Genomic DNA, 25,669 nt, shown 5'->3' on the forward strand with positions numbered 1-25,669 from the left:
TTAACTAGAACAGACTCGTGACTAGAGAAACGTACTTAAGCATACTGTCGTATGATCCGCCTCGGTTTTAATAAAAACCGCTTGCATTTCCTCTGAAACTTTATTCGGTATTCATTACTTCCACTGCTGTATAAAAGCAATCAGCTGTTTACCTTGATTGCCGCGGGTGGCAAACCGGGAACCACGCATGAACCCCCCCCCCCCCCTCCTAGAATTGTTTGTCTGCCATGGGGTACAGAACACAAAATGGCACTCCACCACTCTGCACGGCCCCGCTTCATATCAAAAACGTGCCCCCTCCTCACCGCGATAAAAATTTCTACCAACGCCACTGCTGGGTTGTTTAACTGCGTCGCACATACGCAGGTTGCATGCGCGCCTTAAGAATAGATCAAGGTTATATAATGCTTGCTCGGTTTGTGTGCTTCAGTTCTAAGAGAAGAAATAACGCATAGTCATGCTATAATCAAGACATTTGTATTTTATTCCAGGATAAAAATAAAACAACTTTACCACACTGTACAAAATCAGCACGCATACAAGCAAGTACAAAATGTTCGTGGGCACTACATGCATTATCATTTTCTTTACGCGCCGAAAAATTGACTTTACCCGTAAAAAAAAGCCTTATGAGCAATGAAAGCCTCAACAGCAGAACTACTTACAAACAAGAGAAAAGAACTAGGCACTGCATCTTGACACAGAAAACCGGGCCACAGGAATGCCGATTCACGAAAGTGCAGCGAGCACACCGCAGCGGTCCCAGCGTCTTATCAATTAGACATGGGTTTCTACAGAACTTCACAAAAGATTCACGCCGGCGATTTCCTGGTTGCATTGTTTGGGCAAGTGTCGCAACAGATAAGTAAAAAGAGAAAAAATGGATCAATGCAAAAGAAAGTGACGGCAGTGAGTAAAAACACATAGCAGGAAAGATCTCAGCACGGAGCAGCACAACACAGTACTGCGATGGAAATATTGCTTGCGCATACAAGCGCGGGAAGCAGCGATCCCTACAAACGTTGTAATGCAATAGAGAAGGCACTGAGATCGACAATTAAAGCGAATCGTTTGAATTCGAGTGGCGCACAATATTGCGCTATTTGAATACACTCAGAAGTCCTAGAGTAATTGACACCACTTGCTCCGAGCCAACCTGAGGTGAAACCAAGAAATAACTGTGATATAACGAAGCTTTATACCCATTTTTTTTTTCGAAGCACCGCCGCGTCCCCTTACACAACCCCCCGTGCACGTATTAACAGTGCTAAAGTTTCGCGTTACCTGTGCAAATGAGAGGAAAATGGTGCAGTGAAACGCCAGGCGTACGGGACTTGCTGTTGCAACCTTTACATACAGCACATCGTTTCCGTAGGTACCGAGGAAAGCGCTCCGCTCCAACCGTTGGCAGCATCGTCCCTTAATACACCGTGCCCGCCGGGCACGGTACTAAACGAGTCCACCCACGATACAACGCACCTCGCAACTACACGCACATCAAGAATTAATTGCGCACCAAATAACAAGAAAAAACGAATGCGAATGCACACCACCAAAACATGTAAGGGGCGTTTCTTAGCAGACGAACTTTAGGCGCGCCTTTCCGAACACTACAAGGAGTGCATCACAGAGCAATAACATGTGCCATTTCAGAGGCCGCCACAAAAAGGGTTTTTGAGAATGAACAACATTTTCATAAATTATTTGCACACTGTGCCTAAATAATTGTGACTGAGAAATAAATATTGTTCGTAAAATATGAATGTTGTTTTATTGTTGAATAAAACTTGGTTTTTTGTTATTAGTGTTTGTTCCCTCCTCACCTAGTCGCGCTTCAATCGCCACTCTCATAACCCCCCATGTTGATGTCGCTGGCAATAGGTTCGGAACCGCTTTTCGCCCGAAGCTTCGCTACCATTTATACTTACCTTGGTGAATAGCTCCCGTGTACGAAATATTTTCGCAATATAAGCAATAGAAGCGGCGCAATGCACAAAAAAAATTGGCCAGATGCCCCGCCCCGATCTCGGCGCCCGAGGCGGGAAGACCGAAGAGCGCAGGCGAAAACCGGCCTAACCGTCATACTTAGACTTTCGGCCGGATCGGCTGCCTCTGCCATGCTCTTTTCACCGCCTTTCCTGTAGAGGCTCACCACAGGAAGGCAGATACTTGCTGTTGTTGGTTATAGCGCTTATTTGTGCAATTTTTATGTTCAAAAAATACGCACGAACACCAAACGAGGCATACGTTACCGTTACGTTGTGATGCGACGGAAGTGAATGTTCGCATTAGATGCTAGATTTGGGAAGTATGGTGAATACTGCTGTACTTTGGCCCGGGATGTTTCGTTCCGTTCCAGAAAGAAAGTCATATTTCTTCAGGGAATACCTGTTTCGTTAAAGGCGTCGGTTTTTGATCGACGGTTCTGTAATTATAACGAGGTGGCCAATATTGTAGCAGAATGCGCAACAAACGCGCTGAAATGAAGCCATACTAGAGCCGATAATTCTGCGGAGGTACCAGTATGCTAAAGTGTCTTCAGAATAAATGCAAGTCAAGCAGCAAGACGCCGCTCATCAAAGTACAGCTAGCGATTGCGGAGGCTCCTTAGCGCCGCTGCCGAAATGGCGCGCGCGGCCGCGCCCTTGTGGGTGTGTGTATGGGGATGATTAAGGTGGGTGGGGTGGGCGACAACGAACAAAGAAATTGGGAAGCAGAGTGCGCTTGTTGGTTTATGCCCGTAGCGGCAAAATATGTCTCGCATATACGTTTACAGCGCATGAACGCTATCTTTTCGCGCAGTGCACGTACGTGATTTTCGCTGGTAGATTTTCTATAAAACGCCGCTTAATCTTGACCATAAATGGTTTCGTATGAAGTAACAAACAGTTCAGGCAGTACCTAATAAAAACATTGGGAATCCAAACCCCCTTTGCTGGTTGCCCAATTCAGAAATATTTTCAACGAACTCTATAGCCGACGCCAGTCACTGCTTTGGGTTTCTCGGTCGTGTAAAGCAAATTTAAGCTCCAAGATACTAAACCAAAAAGCACGTGAAGTTGGAAAAATAAACTTGCAGTCATGTGCGAATAAAAAACTGCCAGGTAAATTACCGAAAACGCCAGCGCCGCTGCCGTGCCATTGTTCCCAATGCTTCCGACAACCCGCGCGGGCGAAGGTTGTCCTCCTTTGACGTCATGACGGGCGCAGACAATCAGAGGCGTCAAAGACGAAAACCGCGCGTCTTTCAAACGGGACCGCGCGTTTTGAAAAATAAATGCCGGCTGAACTCATGTGCCATAAAATACAGTGTGATATTTTTATTCAGCGCGCAAGAAGCTATACAACGTGCCTCTAATTCAATTTTTTCGGAAAGTGCTTCAGCCTCCGTTTAAGTCATATTTGCAGCGTTATTTATTGCTTTTAAGCCAGTGACGCCAGCAGTGCTATAGAAGCGTGAATTCGTAATCAGTTAAGGAAGCCACTGGCCTGAATTCAGCAGTTTATTCTGAGTAACCCGGAAACTTTCCTTGCATTTAATGACTTTGAAACAGGGTCTGCCAAGTAACTGATATACCCGCAAACAACTTAATTATTTCATGATAATTCTCAAATTTATACAGAAGACGAAAAAATGAATAATTTGTAGACAAAAAAACGAATCATCTCATAATAAAGGCGGAGTCGTTAATGCAACGTAGTTTGAGAACATTTCTCTAAGCGGAATTTTCGGCAAGCTGTACAAAACGAGACACATTCAAGCCACCATTTCTTAATTATCCATTCCAAGAAGTAAACACGGGCGCCACTCAAAATGTTGACGTAAATGTCGCCTTTTGCCCTATCACACCGTTGTTATGGTGAATTGAAATGATTCTTCGTAAATGTCGGTTGTTGCACTGGAATTTCCGCCTAGATGGCGAGGATTTTGGGCGCCTTTTAGGAACGTCAACGGAAGTGTGTGCATTGCAGCATACCGTGTTTACTTCGCATAATTATCGCACTCGCGTAATGATCGCACCCCTGAAGTTCGTCGTCAAAATATGACTGTTTTAATTTCACGCGCAATGATCGCACTCTGAACTTGCCGCAGCCATATGTCGTATGTGTGCTAAGTCTAGACGACTATAGTTGTGCTTACGTTAGTTTACTCCTCTTACAAACTATACATGGCTGCGTTATTCCCGCGGGCTCTATGATATTAGCGATATCGGCAAACGTGAGTTCATTATTGGTGCGGAAGAAACTCTCACTAAATGCGCATAATGTACTAAAAAACCAAAAAAAAACGCGCTCGGCTCCGGTATGGTCTGAAATATTTTTGCAGAAGCTTCTCACTGAGTCCGCGTCGTCGAAAGGGTGTCTAAACCCACACACAATCCCCTGGGTCGTACTCGACATATCGGCGCCGAAGGTTGTAGCGTCCGGCAGCCATCAGCTTCTGGTCCGTTGAACGAAGTAGGGCGATCTGGCATGCCTCCTCCGCGCGCTGAAGGTATACTTGTACGTCGGCGTTTAGGTCATCAACTTCTACCTTCCGAAACATGGCGTAAATCATTCTAGTTGGACGTTTTCCGTAGACACGATCGAACGGTGTCGTCTGCGTGCAACACGGAATCACTTTGTCACAAGTCTTATGTTAAACGTCGACGAACATTGGCAGCTTCTCCGCAATTATCTCGTCCAGACGTTCCTTAGTCCGCGCCCTTGGGGGTGGTACGCCGTCGTTCTGCGGTGATCCGTGTTGCTGTAGCCTAAGATTCCATGCAGAAGCTCCGCAGCAAAGACCGTTCCTTGGTTCGCAGTTAGGACTTCGTGGGCTCTATGCTGCAGTACAAATTGGTTTATGAAGAACACGAAAAAGATTCGCTCGGAGGTGCGGGCTTTTATGAACGCAAGGCTTGGGAGTGGGCTAGTTGGTATTTTAACATCTTGAAGTCTACGCGAGTTCTTGTGCAGTCCTCCTTGGAAGAGCGGCGGTGTCCGCGTATACGTAGTCTGTCGCAACGAAAATCCACTTGTCCTCGTATCGCGACGTAGGGAACGGGCGCGCAAGGTCCATTCCAACCTGTCGGAAGGGCTTCGATGGGACGGTGAACGGCTGCAGAAATCAGGGGGGTCTTGTCGGTGGCGTTTTTCGTCGCTAGAAGTCGCGGTGCCTCTTGGACGTAGTGGGACACATCGGCGGTAAGGCGGGGTCAGAAGTACTTCGCCTGGATTTTTCAATAGTGCAAGCTGTGCCGAATTGTCCGCAAGACAGGATGTCGAACCTCGCTTCCAAGCTTTTTTTCATGAAGATCTTAGCGGAAGACTGAAAAAATGATTCGTGCTCGTTCCGGTGTTAATTTTTTTTCTTCCCGGGGTCGGAGGTTTTGACGCTGAATGCAGGTAGGTTGCGCTTGAAAACCCTATTCACGGCGACGTTGCATACTTCGAGGTAGTCGGTCATGACGCGTAAATCGGGGTTGGCACGCTGCTGTGTGGCTCGGTCGCTATCCGCTACGACTCCGAAGAGGGCAACCTATCTTTCGGAGTCGTGTAGTGGTGGGTCGACGGCGGCGCGAGACAGGCAGTCGGTATGTGAGTTTTTCCTGACAAATTTATAGACGATTTTAACATCGAATTCTTTGAGGGGCAAGCTCGATTGCCCAATACGGCCAGTGGTGTCCTTCGAATTGGCGACCCAACGCAGCACATTGTGGTCGGTCATAACCTTGAAAGGTCTACCATACACATATGGTAGAAATTTTGAAATGATCTCTATAATGGCAAGGCGCTCTTTCTCAGAGGCTGGTAGTTTTTTTTTCTTGTATCCACAGGCCCCAGATGGTATAGCTGAGCACAAGGTCGCGGGTTCGATTCCCGGCTGCGTTGGCCGCTTTTCTGATGGAGGCGAAAAGCAAAAACGTCCGGGTGTTTTCCCAGAAGAGGGCAACAATGCAGCCAGTAATACAAACTCCCTTGCGCCCCTCTCCCAAACATACACCGACATCCTCTACCACTAGAGAGCCACCCGACGCATCTATCCCCCGCCCCGCACTTCCCTTTCTACCGCTGACGCCCGCATTTGGCGCCGACTTCAAACCAACACTTATTACAATCATCTCCATCTCCACCACATATCCCCTACTAACTACCCACTCAACTGCCCCCAATGCGATGAGCCTAACACCACAGCTCATCTCGTCTGGACGTGCCCCACCAACGCTCCACCACCCAGATCCCCTATCCTTGAGCAGTGGGAGTGCGCGTTGCAGAGCTGCCAGCTAGAAGACCAGGAGGCTCTCATCTCTCGGGCGAGGACGGCAGCCGCGGCACGCGGCCTACCGGAATAGGATGGCCGCCCACAGCTCCTAACTCTTTTTCTCCCCTACCCCGTCCCTGCTTTTCAATAAACGTTCTCTCTCTCTCTCTCTCTCTCTCTGTACGAGATTTCGGCGCAAGGTAAAGATCCCCAGGTGGTCAAAATTAATCCCGGAGCCCTCCACTACGGCGCGCCTCATCGCCTGCGTTGCGTCGGCGCGTTAAACCGTACAATCAAAATCATCAAAACAATCAGATGGCCTAGGCGCATAGGCGAATACTTTTTCGCAACAACTTTGCTTTTGAACGAGAGCGGAACACAAACCTACATCACTGGCGTCTGTGCATTTCTGTTTCGGCTTTTCCGCAAAATGAGTGGATTTGAAGCCGTTGTTGGTGCTCGCAGAATCCTTCCTGTTGTGCGTTTTCACAGCTGAAAGGGGTGCTATTTTTATTCAGCGCGTGAGTGGCTGCGCAATGCATTCGAACGTTTTGACGAAGCATCGGTGCGTTGTACGCGCACAGTATGAAAAATTTCCGCAAGCCCTGTAAGCTTTTGAGACTACCGAAGCTCGCTATGGCTGAAGTTTGTGCCGGGTCAGGCAGGCCTTCCGCGGCGTTAAGGACGTGGCGCAAAAACTTGATTTTCTCGTACGCGAAGCGGTACTCTTCAGGCTTCAGCGTTAACCCCGACATACCAATGGCCTCGTGCACAGACTCCGACCTTGCAATGTGTTCGTTGAAAGACCGCGCGAATACCACAACGTCGTCGAGGTATACGAGGAAGGTATGCCACTTCTAACCAGCTAGAACCGTGTCCATGACTATTTAAAGCATTGCTGGCGCCGTTGACAGCCCAAATCGCATCGTCTTGAACTCGTATAGGCTGTCCGGGGTTACGAATGCCGTCCTATCTTGGTTTCTTTCGTCCATTTCGGTTTTCAAGTAGCCCGACTTCAGATCCATCGTTGAGATTTACTTCCCGTTGCAGAGGGGGTCGATGGCGTCCTCAATTTGTGGCAGCGGCTACACGTCCGTTTTGGCGATTTTGTTTCGTCGCCGGTAGTCAAGACAGAACCTTAATGTGCCGTCTTTTTCCTTCAGGAGCACAACCGGCGCAGTCCAAGGGGTTTTCGATGGCTGCATAATGTCATCGCTGAGCATGTCATCGGCTTGAGTTCGGAGGGCTTACAGCTTGTGGGGATTCTCCCCTGTGAGCGCCCACGTTACCCCGTTTCAAACTGCCGCGCGCCACCTCTCCTGCCATCTGGGAACACACGGCAGAAAGACTGTGCGATGGAGGGGGAGGGGGGGCGTGGCACATCTTTGGGCACGCTAGATAAGGGCAGCGGTGCTTGGTAGCGGGGGGAGTTGCCGGCCGGGAGCGCCGCCGGTGACAAGAGAGAAGCCACCGCCGTCAGCCACCTCGAAGAGGACGCACGTCAGCAAGGCCCGCCGTTCGTCCCGCCGTACCGTAAGCCCTGGGACCCTGAAGTGCTTTTGTTATGTGCTTGGCTGATTGTATCCCCTGTTCCATTTATATTTCATTTTCCACTGCTTGAGTAAAGCGCAATTGTTCCTCTTGCAATGTTCTGTGCGTGATGTTTTGACGAGGCCGTTGCCTGAACCCCCCTCGGTAGGCAGAACTACCTACAGTGGCGCCCAACGTGTATTTAGGCTAGCACAGTCCTTTGTCAGCAAGACGCTTACGCACAGGAGCAAATTGCGACTAAAACTTTCGTGAATTTGTTTTCAAGCGGCAGCTGTTTCTGGAACTTAGCACTTCAGCTTAGCGAAATGTATTTTGCTGCTGAAAGCCGGGTATAATGTTGTTGCTCTTACGCCCGACTTCATTTCTTTTCAACGAGCCTGCGCACTACCCAGCTTTCTTTTCCGCGGCACCGAATGTCCAGTTTTCCGGCGAGCGCCGCAACTGATAAGCATTACCCGCAGTTGACTTTGTGCTGGTGCGTGCTCGATTTATACGGTGGCATCTTTGTAGCTCCTTCGCCCGAGTTCGTTGGTTCTCGGAGTTTCGTTGGCGTCCAGCAATGAAGTCCGCTGCCGACGGAAAGGAACTTCGTTCGGGAACAGTCATCGGGGCCAGGGCCCCCGACACCGCCTTCAGCGAAGGTCTCACCACAGTGGCCGGCTTATGTCAAGCTCTAACGCAACACCTGGGCACTCTACAAGACCCGGCGCCCCGTCTTCAGCCTGACATCCCAACCTACCGCGGCTATGACGACCGTCTGTCCGTCGCGGATTTCCTTGACAAGCTCGATGTCTACAAGGCCGCCGTCGGAGCGTCGGACACTCATATGCTAACCAGAGTATTGCCACTGGTTTTCCAAGGGCCTGCAGCCTGCTGGTGGCGCCTGCAGTCCCCGTTTGCGTCGTGGGCCACCTTTGTGGTAAGCTTTCGGACTGAGTTCCTTCCGCCTGGATACGAGACTCGCATTCTCCGTGAGTTAGATCTCAGGACGCAACACCCTAACGAAAGCCTGTTAGAGTATGTACGCGCTATGCAGGAACTATACAGGAGAGCGGACCCAGAGACTACTTCAGCTGAGCAAGTTGCCCGTGTGTTACGGCAGTGCCATCCTCGGTTCCAGCCGTATTTGTATGCTCAAACGTACGCGGATTTGAATGCAGTTGCTTCGAACGCGCGCGCTATTCAGGAGTGCCTGCTCGCCAAATTGCAGTATGCAACACCGCCAACGCCGAGCCAATCCTTGGAGCCCAGCTGTGCCTGGAACGGGCCTGGCGCTTTCCAGTCGTGGGCGCCGCAGTCCGCGACACACCGGGCTTTGGATCCGGGCGAATTTGCACCAAGAAGGCGGCCACAGAACCGATACCGTGACCGCACTCCAGCCAACGCGGGCTACGGGGCCGTGGGCCACCCGGTCCCAGCCAACGCGGGCTACGGGGCCGTGGGCCACCCGGTCCCAGCCAACGCGGGCTACGGGGCCGTGGGCCACCCGGTCCCAGCCAACGCGGGCTACGGGGCCGTGGGCCACCCGGTCCCAGCCAACGTGGGCTACGGGGCCGTGGGCCACCCGGTCCCAGCCAACGTGGGCTACGGGGCCGTGGCCGCCCGGTCCCACACGAAGACGAGCCATCCGGCGGACGAATGTGGTACGGACGCAACCAGGCCCGTCAGCAGGGGCCCGCCACCGAGGACAGATTTCCGCGTTCGGGAAACTTCATGCACATCCCGGCGTCGCTGAAGCCAGGCAGCGAGTCGCAGCGGGCCAACACACCTGGTAAATCGTTTCTTGTGCCTTCGGTGGATCGCATGCAGTATCCCCCCAAGCTAGTGTCACCAACCATTCGTGTCAAAGTGCTCGGCAAGATCGTAACTGCACTCCTTGATACCGGTTCCACAGTTTCCCTTATCGGCGATATGCTTTTCGAACACTGCAAGGCAAAGCGGGTAAAATTTCGCCATACCGAAGTTATGCTTAGGATGGCGTCGAGCGCGGCCGCGGAGAGCACAAACGCTGTTCGGTTACGCATATCGGTTAGCTCCCGCGCTAAGAGACAAAGGTTTTTGTATCTCAAGGGCTTGTCGGTTGCCATGATCCTAGGCACAGATTTTATCGCAGATGCTGCTATGCGGTTGGACATCAGAGCTGGCGGGTACTACCTTGGCGACGACCCAGGTTTTTTCCCGTTTGAGACCTCGGCGGGTCCCCCGTTACTCTGCAGGTCTCGCGCTGCTTTGTCGACTGAAAGCCTGCCGGCAGACCTGTTACAGGAGCTGCAGAATTTCAAAGGAACGTCGTCTCAGCGCAAACAGCTCGAAGACCTCCTGCGCCAGTATGCGGACATGTTCGCGGAAAAACCAGGAAAAACGGATGTCTTGCAGCATCGCATCGACACTGGGAACGCAAAACCATGGCGATGCAGCCCACGACCAATGAACGCCCCCAAGAGAGCGCTTTTCGACAAAGCCTTGGAAGAAATGCTCGACACCGGCGTCATTCGTCCATCAAAGAGTCCTTGGGCGTTCCCCGTCGTCCCAGTCGGTAAGAAAGATGGATCTATGCGAATCTGTGTCGACTACCGAAAACTGATTGCCATGACGGAACGAGATGCCTATCCGTTCCCGTCGGTGACCGAAATAACGTATGCCGTGGCAGGCGCGAAGTATTTCACGACATTGGATTGTTCACGTGGCTATTTACAAATAGAAATGCACCCAGACGATGTACCGAAGACCGCGTTTACATGTCACCGAGGGTTGTTTGAATTCGTGCGTATGCCTTTCGGTCTAAGCAATAGCCCCAGTTCATATCAAAGGATGATGGACATTGTTCTGGGTGACGCGAAAGACGAATTCGCTTTGTGTTATCTCGACGACGTCACTGTCTTTTCACGCTCGTTCGAGGAACATGTGGAACATTTGCAGATAGTGCTACAGCGCATGCGCGCAGCCGGGCTGACTATACATCCCGGCAAAGTACAGCTGGCCGGGGAAAAAATCAACTTACTCGGATTTGTTGTTGACAAGGGCGTTCTGCGACCAAATCCAGAGAAACTGCAAGCCATACTCCAATACCCGCCGCCGAGCGACGTCAAAAGCTTGCAACGGTTTCTTGGCATGATTGCGTTTTATCGCCAGTTCATTCCCCAGTGCGCGAACATCTCTGTACCGCTCAATGAACTACTTCGCAAAGGCAAGAAGTGGTGTTGGGCGTCCGAACAACAGACCGCTTTTCAAACCTTGCTGACAGCATTAGCAGAAAATGCGTCTTTGCAACTCCCTGACCTAAACAAGCCGTTTGTGGTACAAACAGACGCCAGTGAATTCGGCTTGGGGGCGGTACTTCTGCAAGAGTGGGATCAAGTGTTGAGACCAGTGGCTTTCGCCAGTCACACTCTGACGCCAGCCGAACGCAATAATTCCGTCACCGAAAAGGAATGCCTAGCGATTGTGTTCGCGCTGAAAAAATTTGACATGTTTCTAGACGGAGCATGCTTCACCATTCAGACTGACCACCAAGCTCTCTCCTGGCTTCAGAGGCTTCAAAACCCAGCAGGACGACTCGCTCGTTGGGCACTCGCGCTGCAACGTTATGACTACTCCATCGAATACAAGAAAGGCACCACTAATACAGTTGCTGACGCGCTGTCACGCGCTCCCTTTTTTACTGATACACAGGTGGAAAACGAAGAAAGTATGGTGGTTGCAGCAGTGCAGGCCCCCACGAACGACCGTTGGGGATCGTTGGTGAGCCAGCAGGACTTGGTTGCAGCACAGCGGAGCGATGGTCTATGTCGCAAAGTCATCGACAAGCTCTCGACAACAGACCCTCCAGAAGCTTCCCGGAACGACGAGGTTGACAGCTACTTGCTTGGAAATCATGGTATTCTGCTGCGATACATTCCCCAGGCAGACGACGACTCAACACAAACTCCTTTCCGAGTTGTCGTTCCCCGCAAGTTGCGTAAGTTGTTCATCGGCTACTACCATGACTCCGCTCTGGCGGGTCACTCGTCTGGGCAAAAAACCTATGAAAAGTTATGTCGCACAGCAACTTGGCCGGGAATGCGACAAGATGTACTTCGGTACGCTCGCTCCTGCCCCATATGCCAGAAGACCAAACCACATGGAGGCCTGCCGCTTGGAACAATCACATCCGTCCATAGCACCTCGCCGTGGCAAATCGTTGCATGCGACGTGATGGGGCCGTTTCCTCGAAGTCCTCGAGGCAACCAGTTCTTGTTGGTAATTACAGACCACTTCTCAAAGTGGGTCGAGTTGTTTCCTTTGCGGAAGCTTACCTCTCAAAAGGTGTGGGAATGCCTCCTGGAAGTGTTCACGAGGTTTGGTTTCCCCTCGCAGTTAATCACGGACAACGCGACGTATTTCACCAGTAAGGTTTTCCGAGATTCTTGCCACGCCTTGGGAATACGTCACACCCGCACCTCGGCTTACCACCCGCAAGCGAACATTACGGAACGGGTCAACCGAAACCTTAAATCGATGCTCATTGCTCACACTGGCCGTCACAAGGACTGGGACAACAAGCTTTCCGAGATGGGCTTCGCAACGCGGACAACGATTAACAGATCTACCGGTTTCACGGCAGCGCAACTGAATTTTGGCAGAAACCTCAAGTTTCCTCCAGACAGTTCGCTCCAACCCACGCAGAATCGCACTGATAAATCCCCCGCGACATTCGCGGCTGACCTTCGCAAGCGGCTAACAGAGTCCGTCCGGGAGGCCCGCGAACATCTCGACATCTCCCGACTCGACCAGACGTCCCAGTACAAGCGCCGACGGGACGTACAATTTTCCATGGGTGATCTTGTGTTGAAGCGAACACATCCACTTAGTGATGCGTCGAAGGGCTTCACCGCCTCACTTGCACACAGGTGGGATGGCCCGTACACCGTGGTGGGTAAGTCTAACCTGTCGTATGTGCTGAAAAACTCTTCCACAGGTGCATCGTACGGTCCGGTGCACGTGTCCGAGCTAAAGCGGTATTTTTCACGCGAGGGTACAGCCAACGGGAATCAGCGAGAAGACTGCCGCGGAAAGCGCGCGACACATGAGTATGTCCCGTCACCACGATACAATCTGCGCATGCGTCACTAACTACTGGCTCATTTGTGTTTTCTTTGCTTTTGCCTGCAGAAGATGTCTCGAAACAGCAGTCACCGTCCAGCACGACCTACGGAAGAGGTGGCCACGTGGACGGTGCTGTCACCTTCGGGCCACCCGGTGGGCTGGCACTCTCGTCTCGAGTGGTCCGACCAGCCTCAAGTGCTCGTCGGCACGCCGCGCACCTCCGTCCCGGCCCCCTTTCAGGGGCTCACAATCGCAGAACGTCACCCAGGAAGAACTGGCTGCGCTGTGTGAAGTGTGCCAAGTGCCGGAAATCAGCTGGCGTCACCACCGTGCCGGGGCTCTCCAAAGAGAGCGTTCAAGAGCCTTGCGCGCCAACCGCCCGGAGGGCAACAACAGCCAGGACGCCCTGGAAGAAGCCTTGGCAATGTTGCGGCGGTTGCGCCTAGACCAGCGGCGCCAAGCAATGGACGCAATCCTGGACTCCGAGGACTGTGTGTAAACGAGTCTCGGACATTTTTTTTTTTCCCAAGGGGGGGGGAGTGTGGGGATTCCCCCCTGTGAGCGCCCACGTTACCCCGTTTCAAACTGCCGCGCGCCACCTCTCCTGCCATCTGGGAACACACGGCAGAAAGACTGTGCGATGGAGGGGGGGCGTGGCACATCTTTGGGCACGCTAGATAAGGGCAGCGGTGCTTGGTAGCGGGGGGAGTTGCCGGCCGGGAGCGCCGCCGGGGACAAGAGAGAAGCCACCGCCGTCAGCCACCTCGAAGAGGACGCACGTCAGCAAGGCCCGCCGTTCGTCCCGCCGTACCGTAAGCCCTGGGACCCTGAAGTGCTTTTGTTATGTGCTTGGCTGATTGTATCCCCTGTTCCATTTATATTTCATTTTCCACTGCTTGAGTAAAGCGCAATTGTTCCTCTTGCAATGTTCTGTGCGTGATGTTTTGACGAGGCCGTTGCCTGAACCCCCCTCGGTAGGCAGAACTACCTACAAGCTCATGGGAAGAGACGCGGCAAGGTGATGGTCGGGTCGGTCGAGCTCTATCCTCGGTTTTAATTCGGTGCTTTGGTAGAGGTGTCTGACGTAATTTTGCGTTCGGCGAGAAACACTCGCCATAGCGACTCAGAAAATCTAATAACTTGTTTCGTTTCTCTTGCTGTAGCGCCGCGTTCACTTCCAGCGGATGAGGAAGCTCAAAGACATTTTCAGGTGCGCGTTAAAAGTCGGCTACCTCTATCACGTCCCTTGCTTCTTACGTTTCTTCGAGGAACTCAATTTCAGCACCCTTGTTTAATTGCTGGTACTCTTCGTTGAAATTCGTGCCCGAAACGTGGAATTGGCGGTGCTTAAAGCACACAATGCCTCTTCCGACGGAGCCACTGCGGTCGAGAAGCAAACTTCTGTCACTCCTTACTATAGTGTCGACGTCAGCAGCAGCATTCTTACAGTAGACGGTGATCATAAAGCTTGCACGCGGTGGCAAGGTGACATGATGATCAGTGATCCTTACAACAGCATGGTGGTTCGGTCGCCTTGTCATGGAGTGACCGGTGAAAAAGTTATCGACTTGGTCTGAAGATCAATTATTGATCAGTTGTTTATTAAAATCTTCATTTCAAGAATTGCGTCGGGAGGAGTTCGGCAAAATTACGAACGTCGCATGGTACGTGGTGCCGTGTATGCTGACGCGCGAAGCGCACATTCCACATATAGTTAGGAGATGGCTTCCTGGTGTGCGTACACGCCTGTCGGCCATCCCATCTGGTCCGAGCTTTCTTCAGCTTAGAGGGGAACGATCCACTCATTACTGCGTAGTCGGCTGCCGTGTCGATGAGGGTGACATCATCAAAGCATTGATTAACCACTGGACGCCGGACACAGCGTTCCTCGAGTTCCTGGTGCGTCGGGGCATCGTACTTGTGCTTGCGCGCCTTGAAAGTCCGGCGCTTTGCGTCGTCGTTGTCTCTTCTCAGAGGTAGACTCGGTCACGTCGGCTACGCGTTGCACCTTGTTTCTGTCTTCGTGTTCGGGAGTCACGTGAGGGTTAGATCGAGTTGTGGGGCTGAAGGTATTCGCGAAGCCCGGTCAACGGCCCTGCGTTGCATTGTTGGAGGGTTTTTGTTTTTTCGCCGTTGTGCTACTTCACCTCCAGAAGTTGCTTCTTTCATTTTCCCCTGCGGGGACTAGAAGATCTCACACGTATGAGGTCTGCGTTGCTTCGTCAGCTTGGCGATCAATATGGGAAGGCGACAGCGAACGGTTGAAGAGCGGTGGACCTCGCTTGGTGTCGGACATTTATTCCTCGATCTCAGTAGGGCTCTCGCCGCGAAGGAGGCGTGGTGCGTCGATGGAAAACAATTGCAAAGTGAGGCTCTTCTAGGGGCAGCGACGATCGATGTTCTCGGCCTTTCCTCTGTGGTAACACACCGCAAGATGATCGGGGGTTCGCCATATGTCTGTCTTCCAATGCGTCTGGTTTTGAACTACGGGGGTCGGGCGGGTGAGAATGGGTGGCGGTACGACGGATTCTCTTGAGGAGGAGTTAAAGGCGGGCGGGGTCGCCGGACAACCGCAGAGTAGTTCAGCGCTTGGGGCTCGCGGGGTTCTTGGGATGGCGTAGAAATCCCCAATGCGTGTTGAACTTCTTCGCCGATTACGCCAGTCAGGGAGGAAACATGAGGTTTGGCGTCGCTGGAAAAATTTTCGGAGCTCCTCCAACACTGCTGCGATGGTCTCGCGTAGTGTGTCGGAACTAATAGCCCCGGCACCAATTGTCTCGGAAACTAGAGCATGGATAGGACGGTGGCACTGCCTCGTTTGTATTTCAAGCGTCATTTCCAATGCGTCTGCCTCAGACGCGAATTCCGCAACCGTTTTCGGGCGGTTGCGGAGAAGGCATGCGAAGAGCTCTTGCGTAACCCCTCGCAACAGAAACCTTTGTTTCTTTCGTCGCTACTTTCTGGGTCCCCACGACAAAAACATCGCTTGAACTCTGCTAGTAAGACGAGCATGCAGCAGCTCCTCAGCGCGTTCATTGCGTAGCAGAATCAGGAACGTTTCCGAAAGCTCGGTCTTAAATAACTACTTGGTCGTCAGCGTACGTTCGCGGTTCTCGAACCATATGCGTGTAGATTCTTCAAGATGGAAAAATACTTGCCGCAGTGTTTTGTGCACATCCCATCGGTTAAACCTCGGAGCCCTAATGTGATGTTCCAGCCATTCCTCAGAATCTGCCGTAGGTGACCCGTGAAATATTGTTGCCTCCCGGGGTTTCTGCTGAACCACGGGAGTGCTCGCTGTGACGATCATAGTAGATTCCTTGTTCATAGCACCGCACGTGACATCTTCGGCCTTTAGTTTATCCAGCAGTAGTCCAAACTCGGGTTTTAGACCTTGTTGTCTGAGGCTTCCACGAGTTGGGCTTCGTTGACGACGTGAGGAGTGTTTAGTGTGCATGTACCTACCACCACTACCAGATGTCATGGAGCCAATGATGATGCAGTTGTCTTAGAAGAAAAACAAGTTGATAAGAGAGGACTTGTGCTCCAATAACAACTCAAAACGTAAACAGGCGGCGAAGCATCAGTCAAGAAAGTTACATGCGCAGGCGAGTGTCGGGTCAAATTCCCTTGCGTCCGCTCTGCGGGCATTCGGCGCGATTGTTTCTCGAACGGTCAAATTGCATCGAGATCACTGTAAGGAAGAGAAGATTGCTCTAATTAGCCGCGTTAGGGTGAAACACCCTTCCTATCCGATGAGACAACCCGTGGGGCATTGAAAATAAAGAATGGAACGCATGCTTCACTTGACACCCAGACAACAAAGCCCGTCGCTGCTGGGCGGTAAAATCAAAACATAAATGAAACAAACCCCATGCATAGTTCGCGCCAATCTGCTGCCCTCACAATTAAGTTAAAAAGTTTTTATATCAACACTCGACATTCAGCAGAGGAAGTGCATAATAAAAATCATGGCATATTTTTACGGCCTAGATACTCAATCATGGCCCGCCATCACAAGATGCCGCCTTCTCGCGTTAAACTTAGGGCCCTTGCGCTGCATTTTCTGGTGGTGTCTGGGTAGTGGGCAAAATTGAGTGACGTTCAGTATGTGCATGACGCATTTTCGGTGAATATTCCAGATACCCAGGAATTTGTAGAACTGTTGCGCTATCATCGTCGTCCATGTGCTTCCGAACATGCGCCAAACTCACTTTTCTGTCTGTTCTGGATGGTTATTTATTTAATTATTTATTTTATTTACACATACTGCCAATCCCAATTAAGGATTATTGCAGGAAGGGCACATACATTGTGGAAGTGCAAGATTTATACAACGGATACTCGCTGAAAAATTGCAATAGGAGCGAAACAAAACCGACTGCAACACATTTTATGACTACATCACTAGAATTATAACTACATCAATACCATACGACATCAATACCAACTAGTACTGAGAAAAAAAAAAAATAGTGAGCACTTCGAACAGTGTACAAAAACAAAACTCAGTTTGTCATTCCAAAGACAATAAGTAACATTCAAGCAGGGATGAAAAAGTTTCCAATGATTGACAGTTTGTTATACTGATTGGCAAATTATTCCACTCATAATTGCTAGTGGAAAAAAAATAATATTTCAGACAGTCAGTACGGCACTGATATTCATTCAGTGTCTGTGAATGCTTTTGTCGTGCTGGCCTTGTTTCTGCGTATGACATGTACTTTGAACTGTCTATGTTTAGCTGTTCGTGAATTAATTGATACAGAAAATTCTGACGTGCCAGTTTAGCGCGGTTTTTTATTGTTAAGAGACCTGCTTTTTTTTAAAGTTCTGTTGGAGAGTCGGTTATTCTGTACTTGTTATAAACAAATCTTATCGCTTTTCATTGTACTCGTTCTAAGGCATTTATGAGATTGTTTGTAAAGGGAGACCACGCGACGTTTGCATATTCTAAGACGGGTCTAACGAATGCTTTGTAGGCGAGAACATTCGTTTCATGTGGTGCAGAACCGAGACTTCTACGAAGGAAAAACACTCGTTGTAAGGCAGCTGATGTGACATGGCTAATGTGGATATCCCATCTAAAATCTTGTGTTAGAGTTAAACCTAGATATTTGTGTTCAGTCACTACCGGAAGGGGATAGTTATTTATAACGTAAACGAATTCAGATACATGCTTTTTTCTGGTTATCCTCAAGAGAGCAGATTTTCTAACATTCAGGGTCATTTGCCAGAGAGCACACCAGCTAGTTATGTACTGCAAGGCATTGTTCAATTTTACATGATCTTCTGGGGCGTTAATTTCTTGGTAAAGTATACAGTCATCGGCGAAAAGCCTCACATTAACACCAATGCCAGCAGGTAAATCATTAGTGAAGATCAGGAATAAAATGGGCGCCCGAACACTGCCCTGTGGTACACCTGACGTAACATTGGCTATGGTAGAACTTTCGCGATTCACTTGCACGTACTGTGTTCGGTTACTCAGATAATTGTCAATTCAGTTAGTAAGTGGACCTGTGCCTATTGTTGCTTCTAATTTTCTTACAAGTTTTTTTGTGTGGCACCCGATCAAAAGCCTTTGAGAAATCCAATGGAATTAAATCGGTTTTTTTTCTGCAGCCTACATTGAGGGAGATGTCCTGAGTCAGTTCAACCAGTTGGGTAGCTGTGGATAGTCCTTTGCGAAAACCATGTTGTAACGGCGATAGGATGTGATTCTGTTCAAGGTACTATGTTAGATGTTTAAGAATTATGTGTCCCAGTAGTTTGCAGGTTGTGCTGGTTAGTGAAATGGGTCTGAAGCTTAATGGTCAGCTTCAAAACCAGATTTATGAACAGGGGCTACCTTTGCGATTTTTCATTCTTGGGGGAGGGAACAGGCTGATAGGGACCTATTTAAAAGTATACACAAGTATTTGGCTACCCATTCAGCATATCTCCTAAAACATTCGTTCGGCAAGTTGTCCGGACCGGCACCCTTTTTAGTATCTAATTTTAACAACAAATTAAGCACTCTGGACTCTGTCACAACAAGTGCTTCAATATGTTGGTGGTTGCAAATGTCAACATGGGGCACGTTTCCGTCATCAACCGTGAAAACAGATTGAAAATAGTTATTTAGCGAGTTTGCTTTATCTTTGCTTTCTTCCGGGGCCGCGGGCCTATTACGGTTTTTGGGATTGAGGTCTTCCAGAACTTCTCGGGAGACATTTTCAAAACGTTGGGTAGCGTTCTCCTAAAATAGTTTAATTTTGACATTTTTATTCGGGATTCCATGTTACTACGAGCTTGACTCAACTTGTTCCGAATTTGTGGCGTAGGTTTTGCCTTTAAAGTTTTTCTGATGCGTTTTACTTTACGCTTGGAATGAATAATTTCGCGCGTTATCCAGGGGTTATGTTTTCTTGTTTTCTTTGTTTCAGCCGGCACATAGTTAAGAACGCAGTGTGTTACGACCTCTTTGAACCTTGCCCATAGGATTTCTATATTTGTGTCTGAATCATTCGCATGTAGTTCAAACGAAGCAAGTTCACGGAAAAGACGATCAAGTATGCTGGTGTCATCGGCATGGTTAAAGTCAAGATATGTAGTAAAGGAGTTGAACGGTATTGGGATGTCAAATACAGAAACAGAGTCTTGAATAACTTCATGGTCCGATACGCCTTCAAGAATTACGATCTGTGCTTGATCTGCAGGAAAATGATCGCTTAAAACACCAAGTCAAGTACATTAGAACAGCACCCTTGAACACGGGTAGGCTGTTTTACAATTTGGGAGAGATTAAATGTCAACATGATATCAAGGAGCACATCCGAGCATGCTCTGTGGTGTTGCATTGTTTCCCAATTTATATCGGGTAGATTAAAATTGCCGAGCAAGACTAGCCTAGCTCCGAGTACATGCTGATGCATATACGTGTGCAATGCCTGCGAGCTATCCTTGTCTGAAGATGGGCTGCGATAAACGCAGCCAACAAATACTGGGCGAGAAGTGAAGAAAAGCTTGAAAAATATTGCGTCAACTCCGGTAACCTCAGGAAGTATTTCAAAGGAAAGCTCTTTTTTTTTTTTAAGATGGCCACGCCTCCCCCACGTGCCGGCCTATCTTTACGAATGACAACGTAGTTGGGGGGTGTTACCTCAAAATCCTTTATTTCATTTGTCAGCCACGTTTCTGTCAAAGCTACGAAGTCCGGTTCAATTCCAAGAAGTAAGGATTCAAGTGGTACTAATTTTTGAAACATGCTGCGGGTGTTTATGTTAAGAAATGTTACTTATTTCGTTGGCTGCGGTGTTGTGGCTCGCCTGGTGCTTCCGCCTCGTCGTTTTTTTCATCGTCGATGCTGTGACGGCCAGCGGTTATGAGCGCAATAGCATTTGTTTCCTCATCCCATCGGTACAGATCTTCGTTCACTTTTAATTTGTCATAGACCACAAATACTTTGTCTCCAACTTCTTTTCTTGCTTTTGCAACTTGCCAAAGCTTTTTTCTGATGTCTCTTACTCTATTTGAGAAGTCCTCTAAAATAGAGAAAGCGGTTCCTTTTAGTTTTGTGCAGTTTCTAAGAATGGTTGCTTTGTCTCGGAAGTCGAGGAGTTTTAGTATGACTGCTCTAGTTTTTTGAGCGTCTTGTTTTCCTATCCTGTGAATTCTTTCTATTGGAACGGGTTTGATCTTCAGTATGTTTTTATGTATCTGCTCACTTATAGTTTGTTCGAGGGTTTCGAGGTTTTCGTCTGCCTCCTCCGGTACACCGTACACAAGTAAATTTGACCTTCTTGACCGGTTTTCTAAGTCGTCTATTTTTAACTCTAAGTAGTGAACGGTTTTTTGAAGATTGGTTACTTGGGAGACAGAGGACGTGATCTTGTTTTCCAGTAACGTTACTTGTTCTAGTTTGGCTTCAATAGATTTCAACCGTTCTTCTTTTATTTTATTTATGTCATCTGCAATTACTTTAAGGTGTTTCATGATCTTGGCCATATCGGATCCCGGGTTTGTTTCAATGTCACCACTGAGCAACAGTTTTTCCTTAATACAGGCCCACATGTCACACAATTGTGCATACATCTGCCTAGGGCACGGCAGCACTATTAGGCATACGTAACTTGAGCGAATACATTTGCCATAACGCTTGCTCACCTGCGGCAGTTAAACAAACGGGTTGAGACGTTGCATCCTGGCAGTGCTGCCGTGCCCTGTGGCTTGAGTTAGGGGTGTCCAGTGTTTATACCACTCCAGTCTGCCAGCAGCGCCGTCTTCACGTTTTGGCGATCTGCGTCAGCGCATGAAGTCACTGAAGCAGGCCTGTTTCCAGGCAAATCGCCGAGCGAAGATTCCAAGTGCGCAATGCGCACATGATTCGCTAGGTGGCTGGGAAGTGGTGCGCCGTCGAATCGAGATACCAGAGCCGGGTCTTCGCTTCCTGCTTGTGTGAGCAGCAGGACGCCAGTTATCTGCGGCAGATAAACAAACGGGTTCAGACGTTGCATCCTGGCAGTGCTGCCGTGCCGTTATAGTTCCTGGGATGTCAATCAACACCAACCCCCGCACGGGGCGCCTTGAGAAATCTTGGTGATGGTATTGGAGACACCGCGAACCCCGATCCCGCATACTCATGCTGTAACCGACCATGGTTATGAGTTCTAAGGTGATGGGTGGAAATCTCAAACGGTGGCCGTCGAAGCCCACGTAAACCTCCGGTGGATGGGCTACCTGTCTGTTTACCAGGCAGGGAGCTCCGGGACTTCACTAGATAACAGGGCGAGGCTCGAGAAGAAAGTACCCCCGTTTTCTGTGGTGCACTTTAGCATATGGTTTATTCTACACCCCCTAACCAAACGATCAAACCCTGAAGTGGCCTCGCACCGAAGTAATTACTTTCCCACCACTTTCTGCCCAATTGTTTACAAGACCGGACAACTTCACTTGTTTCTGATAACACAGTATATTCAGAAAGAAGCACTACTCACCAGTAGATCAGCCTTTTTGGTAGCTAAGTTCATAGAGAGTAAAATGGGCGCGAACTACAAGGCGAAGAAGCTAACTCAGGCGACATTATGGTTGAAGTGCCAACCAAAGAAAAATCCAATAAGTCTTGAGCCAGACTGATATGCATGGTTTCAAATTATCTGTCCCTCCACACCGAAGCTTAAACACCAACCAAGGTGTAATTTCTGAACCTGACCTCGTCAAAGAGACCAATTCTAAAATCCTAAATAGCATGCGTGACCAAGGGGTTACTACAGTCAGGGGAATAATGATAAGGCGTGATGGAAATAAAATACCCACGAAGCATGTGATTCTAACCTTTGATCGGATCACTGTTCCCCATTAAGTCACTACAGGATTCTTGCATTGCGAACTTCGACCATACATCCCCAACCCACGCCCATGCTATAAGTGCCAACGGTGTGGGCCCTGTACAACCTCCTGCCGTGGACGTATGAACGTGCCCCAGTGTGCAGCGCACGATCACCCGTCCGAACACTGTTCATCTGATGAGCTGAAATGTCCCAACTGTGAAACCCGCATGGAGCCTATCCCCAAAAATGGGATCATTTCAAAGCAGAAAATCAAATATTCAAACTCAATGTAACACAATACATCTTGTACCAGGAAGCATGGAGAAAATATGCCATGTTTTCTTCTAGGTATGCCAACGGGGCTTGCGGGTGGCGGAGTCTTGTCTGGTGTCAGTGGCTACCCAGTGCAGCAGTGCTGACATTGTCCCATCTTCGCACCCCGCTGTGCTGCCCTCGGCAGCACAAAACGTCGTCACACTGCCTGTGACTGCAGCAGCAGTGGCGACAATGACTTCCGGAGATAGTACGGCCACTCGTGTGTCTGATGCACCCACCCTCAGTGTTCCTGAGAGGTTGGGGAACATGGACTCGGTGGGGGAGGCGGCTTCACCCTCCACCCTCAACGTTTTGAGCCTGCAGCGCGCGCGACGAACAACGCCACCAACCCTCTCGGAGCACGCGTGAAAGAGCATGACCCATCGGCTGGTCATGGGGCGCCCCTTCAGGAATTGGACGTAGCGCCGTCTGGTACCTGAGCAGACGAGGGAGCGGCGCCCCTGAGTTGAGCGTAAAAAATAATGATGTAACAGGTTCACCACGTAATATATGAGAAAACTGAAGTAGACAAACAAGCACAACCACAAACGTCCTGTAAACAAAATCTATGTTAAAAAACAATGTACAGTGGAATTGTAGGGACCTGTTGAAAAATCTTGACGACAAGTACGAAATACTGTCAGAACACAAGCCAGACGTAATTTCTCTCCATGAAACATATCAGAAAATATACTTACACTATTTACAGAGAACCGTCTATAAAGCGTCCATCTTGTAGCCGCGCTGGTCGTCTTCTTGTTCTTTGCCTACGTGTCTGCTGAGCTCGATGCCAGCTTCATCTTGGTCTTCAAGGAAAGTTTCAACATCTCCCTGCCCCGAAGAGTTCATATGACCGGTTAGTGCCCATAGTCAGTTTGCCGTTTGTGCCTAGTCCATGTCCGATCTTCTTTTTTTCTTATTTTCGCCCTTCTCTTTCTCCACGACTTCGCCATTCTTCTTACTTTCGCCCTATGTTTCTTCATAATCATCTGGGCAGGCAATGACCCACAGACATATTTTTTGCATAGTTCTGTGTGCGTGTAGTCTTCAGAGATGGTTTTATCCAGGTCCGGTGTTTGCACCTAACACCAAGGTTCAAAACACCTATATTCACGTTGTGTGCACAAAGGTTCGAAACATCTATATTCACATTGTGTGCAGAGAAAACGGACATGGAACCACCTCTTGCGTGTCTTCTTGATCTCTGAACCAGTTCAGTGGGCTGGTTAATCGTTGATTTCATTACGATCGCTGTGGAATTCTCCTTTGATCCCTTTCGTGGCGATGTGCCGTGTTTTACAGTAGGTTTTTGGCCAATGGGAAGTTCTGCAGTCCCTGTTGAATGGCCCGTGCTTTCATGGGCAGCTATATTCATCAGATCGTTTTTTGAGGCCGTTCCTTCGTAAAGGTGAAGCTGATGCACTTTTCCCGCCTCTGTAGTAGCTGAAATTACATGTTGGGGCGTGAGAGCGGTTTCCTTTGGTATCTCGGAAAATTTGCTGGGTGAATCGGTGACTAGACTGTGTTTAGGTCTTGTGCCATACGCACCTCCGGTGGAGCCACGCATCTCGGTCACACGATCGCCTCATAGTGGCGAATCTCGGTTGTCATTCATAGAACTAAACTCAACAATTTCGTCTAGCCCACCTTTATATAGCGCCACATATGTCCTCTCATGAAGGTCCCTTCGCATAATATCTGTGCGATGCCTTGAGGCCCCAGGGGTGCTCTCAAAAACCTCAAGGGTGGAGCCTTCGCTGGTAACACCTTGCGAAGTCGGTGCATCTTCCGAGATGTTATCTTCTGGTGCTGATGTGCTTCTCAGAGATTTCCGGAACATAAAATGGCCAGCATTTCGTTCCTGCTCTGGTGCTTCCAGCATCATGGCGTCTTCAGATACAAGCGAGATGTGCATAGTGGTCTCACCAAGAGCCTCCTCATTTTCGTGGCTGCTCATACAGGTGTCTGTCGTTGTTCGAGCCGGAGATATTGCCACGGGTGAAAATTCTTGGGTCCGATGGCCTATTACTGTCGTAACCATCGATGACGTTGTAGTAGCTTGTTTGCGGTAGGTTCCGGTCTCTTCCTTAGGTTCATTACTGTCGCTAGTACTAATAGATCCACCTTCGGGTCAGTCTTGCTCTTCTATCACAACAATCTTAGGTGCTTCGTTGTCATTTCGTTCCTGAAGTCGTATTTTCAGTGAGGCAATAATTCTGCGCGCCTTTTTCAACGACTCCAGAGCGTCTCGTTTTGGCCGCCACGTTTGGCTCTGCGAGCCAGAGCTGCCAGCCTCTCATTGATTCTATGGAGTCGGTCGGCACTATGCTGAAGCCTGGCTAATGAAACTGCGGCCTCGACGTCTTTGGTTTTTTCTAGAGTGGGCGTTATTTCGGCGATCAGGGAATGACTGAATTCGACAAGGCTTTTCTGAACAAGTTTCAACCGGTTCATCTGATTCGACGCCTCCTCCTTGCTTCGGGGTGAGCAATGCGGTGAAAGAGTAGATTTCCGCTCCATGGCTCACCTCGTCATGTCGCTGGACGTCCCGGGTTTCGGCACCATAAGGAAAACGTCCAGGGAGGCAAGAGCGGAGGCCGTCGTCTGGGAATATGCAATATATTTACAGTATTTACAGAGAACCGTTCAATACACAGCCATCTTGTTGCCTCGCCTAGTCGTATTCGTCTTCTTCGTCTATGCGTATGCTGAGCTCGGTGCGAGCTTCATCTTTCTCTTCATACAAAGTTTCCGCAATATCTAAACGCAAAACACACACTTTCTCACACAGTACACGGTTTTTAGAAAAAAATAGCGATAGCTGCACTCACTCCTCCGGAGGTGTTGCCTTAGTCGTTCAAAAGTCGATCGCTTGTAATCAAATAAGCCTGCAAACTAACCTTGAAGCAGTGGCCATGATGACGATTATCTTTATTAGGCTATTAACTGCTTGTTCTTTGTATATACCCCAAGATTACAATCTCAAGTCTAATGAATTTAAAACTTTAGTTGACCAACTCCCGAATCCTTTCGTACTGATGGGTGATTTTATTCTTCATCATGAACTCTGGGGTTCCGCACGTGCCGATACACGAAGAAGACCTGTAGAAAAATTCTTGCTCCCTTCTAGCAACTGCTTATTTAACAAAAACAGCCGACTTAT

At 49.3% G+C, this 25,669-nt stretch overlaps 1 pseudogene; it reads right to left on the reverse strand.

Annotated features, from left to right (window-relative positions):
* Positions 1-20,103: 20,103 nt before the first annotated feature.
* Positions 20,104-24,463, reverse strand: LOC144143413 (uncharacterized; annotated as a pseudogene).
* Positions 24,464-25,669: the final 1,206 nt, after the last annotated feature.

This window comes from Haemaphysalis longicornis, unplaced genomic scaffold (genome assembly GCF_048455015.1).
Source record: "Haemaphysalis longicornis isolate Haplotype H1 unplaced genomic scaffold, Haemaphysalis longicornis Haplotype H1 scaffold_6, whole genome shotgun sequence".
Lineage (NCBI taxonomy): Eukaryota > Metazoa > Arthropoda > Arachnida > Ixodida > Ixodidae > Haemaphysalis > Haemaphysalis longicornis.